Source organism: Miscanthus floridulus, chromosome 4, assembly GCF_019320115.1.
Source record: "Miscanthus floridulus cultivar M001 chromosome 4, ASM1932011v1, whole genome shotgun sequence".
Taxonomy (NCBI): Eukaryota; Viridiplantae; Streptophyta; class Magnoliopsida; order Poales; family Poaceae; genus Miscanthus; species Miscanthus floridulus.
The window spans coordinates 50338775-50345417 of record NC_089583.1 but is presented as its reverse complement, the minus strand read 5'-3'; positions in this window follow the sequence as shown (position 1 = coordinate 50345417).

Here is a 6643-nt window from a genome sequence, read left to right as displayed (position 1 = left end):
AATGACAATAATTATCAACAATTAATATTTTACCCAACATATTTCATGCAAACCCTAGTCCAATTTCATCAAACATAAATTTATAAAAATAAAATTAATAAAAAACCAAACCCTAGATCTAGATCTAGATCTATATGCACATGAAACATCTATAAAACTAACTAATTGTTCACTAAAATCAAGAAATATGGATTAAATAAGGGTATGATCTTGTTTCCCTACCTAATTTACCCTAGTACATTCAAAACTTGAGTCTAATTTGCTTCATAAGTAGCTCAAGCACAATAGAAGAGAGAAAAACAAAACTCTACTTACTCACTAACCAACCATTAAAACTTAAAAAATATGGAATAGCATTTTCTTACCTTCTACAATCTCTTCACCAAAGGATTCGAGATCAAAACCTCCCACCCTTAGTGATGACCCCCAAGGCCTCCCTACCTTTTTTCACGGGTTGGAGTGAGTGACGACACGAGGATGAAGAAGGGGCTGCAGGTTTTTATACGTGGGGTATTTATAGGGGCGGCTAGTGATTGAGCTGCCCCTATAAATCGCAACACCGGAGATGACTAGTGGGTGAGCCGCCCCACAAATCGACCTATTTGTAGGGGCGGCTAGTATCACCATCCGTCCCTACTGTACCATATATAGGGGCGGCTCTATCCCCCGCCCCTAAAAAATTAAGCCGATGCTATAAATCTTTTTTTTTTTGTAGTAGTGGATAATGCTGACTTCTCTTCACTGTCTCGGGCAGTGGGAGCATGGCTATGGCGACCAGGAAAGGCGCAGCCGCGGCACGTCGACAGGCGTGTACATATGATTCGATGATTGCATATGGATGAGAAGCTAAGGGACGTAAGGGAAACATACAACGTGCATGGTCTAGGGCATGGTGTAGACGACAGGGGAGCCAGAGAGCGAGGAGGACATGGAGGTGCTCACCAGTGGTCAACTGCATGCAGGTCGCATTGACAGGGCATGCTCAACTAGACGGGAAGAGGGAGGGACCTCCTCCGGCGATGCATCTGCAGCTGGTGGGTTTAAAAGAAGTCGGCGGTGGTTGCTCCAGGCATGTCAGACGTGGCGATCGGGCAGCTGCACGGCGGCGAGACGTTGGATAAATATAGCGTAGTATAAAAAGGAGGAAAATCTAGTTTATACTTCCTAGTATTCCCAAACCAGGGGCTCTCAGTTTTGATGTTCCTTTCTCAAGGAGTTGGTGTGTGTGTGTGTGTGTCTATATATATATATATATATATATATATATACTATCCTGTAGCTGGCTATAAAATAACTTATTCTGTAGCCACTTTGAGTTATAATAATTACTATGTTAATTTACGAGATTATAGTAACTCCTTACTAAGTGGTTTACTATAACGATATGTTAAATATCCTCCTGTGTTATAGTAACTCAATTATAGTAAATATGTATTGATATTATCGTAAATGGAGGTGGCTACAAAATAACTTATTTTGTAGCTGACTACTAAATATACTCTCCATATATATATATATATATATATATATATATATATATATATATATAAATATATAAACTCCACACCTCTACATCAATTAGCAATATGGTACTAATTGATGTTGCACCTTCTACTTTTACTAATGAGCCTAATTAATTATTAAAGTCCATTAATAAATAAGTGCATGAGCCTTTGGTGAAAAATGAGTTATTTTATTATTTTCGAAATTAACTAATTTCACGCATAAAATAATTCTAGAAAAGTCCAAAATTGCTTTTTATGCCGTGAAAAATACTCCGAATGCTTCAAAAATTCAGGAGAAATTCTCAGCGACTTTTTGGAACATGAGGAAGCCAAATAAAGTAGTTGGAGATCATGAAAAGATATTTTGGAGCATCTAAGAATTAGATTATGGTCGTAGAAAAGTGGGAAAAAGTTTAAGAAAAAGCTGAAATAATTTTCGGGAAATTTTTAGAGATAGGTTTATGGATGATGAACTCAAAGGAATGATTTGGAGCAGAAGAAGAGGATCTTGAGAAACTCTAAATGAAAATATTTGGATCGAGAAAGCAAGAACAGAGACGAGCCAAGACAGATAAACGACTTACTAAACGTATTTTGAAAATTTTACTCATTCATAACACCAAGTCAAGCAACAGGCAAACATCCCATCATCCAAACGTCCGTCAAAATTATAAAACTTTAAAAATTCATAATTTTTCTATAACTAAATTTGGGCTAGCTCAAACTAAACTCGGTAAATTTTATCCAAATATTAAAACCTTTCATTTTATTTAGTGTTTTTCATGCACAACCCAAAATCAAAAATTTTAGGGTGTGACAGCATGCGAGCTGAGAGGTCATGCGGCAAGAGATGGAATGTTGCTGCTAGTGGAGCTTCGAATTACTGCCACTACAGTTGAGTTGACGATTGTTGATGGTGGGAATTAAAAAAAGACTCTGGTGGAAGACCAGTTTTGCTGGGCATTGACGTTGATGCACTTCATTACATACTAGAGCCTAGCGTGCATGCTAGAGAATGCGGCAAGATTTGGAAAAGATATTTCTGGGAAGAGGAAATGACCATGTGCCATTCTGGCAGTGTTGGGGCTAGTTACGTGAAGAATTCTAGTGGCCTGGTGGTTCAAGAATGCTTGGGAAGAAATTATGTGCAAAGGAAAATGGCCAGAAGAAAAAGAAGAAGGGAAATTATGTTGGAATTATTAATGGCAAGGTAAGTCCAAAGGTGTCAACGTGATGAGATGGATAAAGATTAGAATAAGGATATATTTGAATTGAGGTATAAAGAATATTGGCTAGAAAACAAGGTTTAAGGACTAATTTTTTATTCAAACAAAACTTATATTTTATTTTGGAAATAGAATAAAACATTTCCGTAGCTTAACCGGGATTTTTAGTTAACCATTTTTTCACACAATAAAAGTAATGCTCTCAACATGAATGCAACAAACATATTAAATTAGATTACAAAAGTTTGAGAAAATCACATTTTTCATTGTTTAAGTTATAATCAACATAAGTAAATCTTGGAAAATTTTAGAAAATTCATGAAACCCTTTATTTTATTTAGTGTTTTCGATTCACAACCCAAAATATAAATTTTGGGGTGTGACAATGGGCACTACTTTATCAATACCAAAGCCTAGAATCCAGTTATGAAGAATGCAACAGGCTAACACAAGCTTCACCTGTGTCTTGTAAGGGTGGAATCGTTTGTTGTCTAAGATCCTAAACCTGTTCTTTAATGTCCCAAAGGCCCTCTTAACTATGACCCTGTCGGTGCGGGACCCACGGGATACCCCGCAAGGAAGGGAGAAAATCTAGTCTAACTAGGATTCTTCCCCTGTAATCTTAGTAGCAGTATTATTCTAGTAATCCTACTAGGAACTCTCATTGTAAACCGACTAGGACTCTGGCCTCCTGACTATATAAAGGAGGGCAGGGCTCCTTGGATCGGGAGTTCAGAGAACAACTGTACGACATAACACTTTACGATCAATTCAACGCAAAGGCTAACGCCGACTGGACGTAGGGCTATTACTCGATCAAAGATCGAGGGTCCGAACCAGGATAAATCGACTGTCTCTTGCGTTTACCGTCGAGTTCTGCATACGCCGAAGCCCGAACATACTGCCCCAGGCACCCCCATGGCAGGCTATCGGTGGTGAAACATCGACAGCTGGCGTGCCAGGTAGGGGCTTTCGGCGACTTTACATTCGAGAGCTCGATGGACCTCGACAACATGGTCTTCTCAAAGGGATCAACCTTCATCTTCGGTTCGTGGATCTGTGAGGCAGGCGACGATGGCAAGCTCCAAGGCCGTCTCCTCGAAGATTTAGATCATCATCAGGACTTTTCCATTTCGGCGACAACGACAGATCAACTTGCTAAAAGATTCGCGCAGATCGCGATGTCCCGATCCGACTCAGATTTCGCGGTTTCATGCATCCAATTCAAACTCAAGTTCTGCTTTCGAGATGGAGTCTTATCCGAGTTCTTTCGGAAAATCAAGTTCTTTTCCGACAAGGTTCTGAGGCACGACATCAACCTATCAAGGATACAACTCAGAGTTCACTCAGAGCACTTTAAAGAAGTCGGACACTCTCCCATTCGGACTCCACAACATGGCAACGTTTTATCAGACATGGCCTGAAGGATCCGCCAATCCCGTGCTTAGAATGCCACTAAAAGGAGCCTAGAAAGGTCTCGTCTTAACTATAACATCTCAAGACTTGCATCGTCCACTGGCCAGGTTCTGTTCCTAAGGATAACGGCACCCAACTAGTCGATGATACGACAACAACGATTCTACCCTACCAAGAAGGAGACTCGATCTACGACCTAGAAGCCTCTACTGAAGTTATCAACAACTCTGACAGTACGGAAACCAATGCTGATGACAGAACAACTCACGCTCGAGAAGTGTTCAGTGATTCGCCATCCTCGATCAGCATTGGTCCCCCCAGAAGCACCCGATGTTAGGTCTTCAAATGAATCCGAATCCAACATATCACCATTTATCCAGGGACACAATGGTGAGACTGAGAGTCAGAGGTAAGCCAGAGAGAGAAAGAACAAATTGAAACAAGGACGTCAACGCCGTGCTAAGCAGCAAAAGGAAACTTGGATCAAATATGAGTCAGACCTAGCCGAGTACAATAGAAGAAAATCAGAGCGAGAGGTCAAAGAAGGACGAGCAGCGAATACACCCTATGATAAGATCCAAGAAGCACTAGAAGAACTCAGAGCGACTTCATACCCTAATGAAAAACAAGAACAAGCTTCAGGAACTTCCTCAGATCAACAGTCCTTAGGACGCACGACGGAAGTGCAACATCTCATGAGCAGGAAGATCAAAATCAAAGGAAGTCCGCTTTCGAAAGACTTGGACCAAGTGGGAGTCACAACAGAGAAAGTAGAAGAAATCATAGTCAAAATGATTGGGTCGAACAAACAAGAAAAGCCAGAAGCAAAGCACCCACACGGACAGCCTACACAAAACTACTCTCACCAAGACAACAGTTGGCAAGAAGGGGTCACTGAATCAGAATACACAGAAGCCAGAACGCATGATAGATTCCCCTATTTTACAAACAGACTTGCTTCAATATGACTACCTCACAAGTTCAATGCCGTCCAACCACTCCAAGTATGATGGCAAGATCGAACCAAAGCAATAGGCTTAGGATTTACTCGCAATCGATTGAATTGGCCGAAGGAGACGATGACATCAAGGCCTTGTTCTTTCCCATGCCCTATAAACCATGCCACTTCAATGGTTTGACAAATTGAATCCAGGATCAATCAGAAATTAGGGAGGACTTGCAAAGAGCTTTCTGTGAAAATTTCATGGGTATTATTACACACCCAATCATCCACGCAAAGTTTAAAGGACTCAATCAGAAAGGAGGTGAAAGTCTCAGAAATTACTATCGATGATTTGGCGAACTATGGGCTCAAGTACATGACATCACCCAACGAGAAGTAATCGAGGCTTTCTCTCACAGAATCATGGCTAGGTGGCAATTTCAAGATTTCTATAAAGAAAATCCAAGAAATAATGAAGAATTCAGACGAATAGTGGAAAAGATGATTACTGCAGAGGAAAAGACACGAGAAAAATTCCCGGATAGAAACAACAGAGACAACCCGGACAGGCAAAATCCTCGAAACAACAAACATCAGGAAAGAAAACATGGGTCCAGACAACACCATAGCAGTGACTGACAAATCAAGGAAGTTTTCAAAGCCAAGAAGGTATGACCACATTGAAAACATGCGTTGCCCCTTGAACCCCAAAGGAAATCACACCATCAGAGATTGCTATACCTTCAAAGATCGATACACGAGGAAAAGTAGTATGGAGAATACCAAAGAAGGCAATCAGAAAAAAGAAGAAGACAACTACGAAGACAAGGGATTCCAAAAATCTAGGGGGCAATAGCAGTAATCTTTGCCGGGGTTCTAGATTCTAGAAGCAAACATCAAGAAAAGCTAGCGTTACGAACCATCATGGCAGCAGAACCTGCTACACCAAGATATCTCAATTGGTCAGAGTATCCAATCCAATTTTCAAGAGAAGACCATTGGACCAGCATAGGAAATGCATGCCAATACCCACTGGTTCTAGATCCAACCATTGTTGGAATGACTGTTACGAAAGTAATAACCAACGGAGGAGCCAGACTCAACATCATTTTTTCACAAACTCTAAGGAAGATGGGACTACAACTCATCGGGATGATCACACCAACAAGCACACCTTTTTATGGCATAGTACCCGGCAAGGCAGCAATGCCACTTGGACAAATCACTCTACCAGGTTACTTTTGGGACTCCCTCGAACTACCAGTACAGAGTTCATCAAGTTTGAAGTCACGGACTTCGATTCATCATATCACGCAATCCTCAGGGTGCCCTAGCACTAGCAAAATTCATGGCAATACTGCATTATCCATACCTATTGCTTAAGATGCCAGGGCCTAACGGTGTCCTCTCTCTTTGGAGTGATTTGAAGCACGCATTTGACTAGTGATGTTTAGGCAATCCAAGTTATAGCAAAAGCATAGGCCAACGATGGAAGAAAAGAAATAACCACTAGTTGCAGCAGAAATGAGTCTAGAAGAGCTAGAGACACCGGC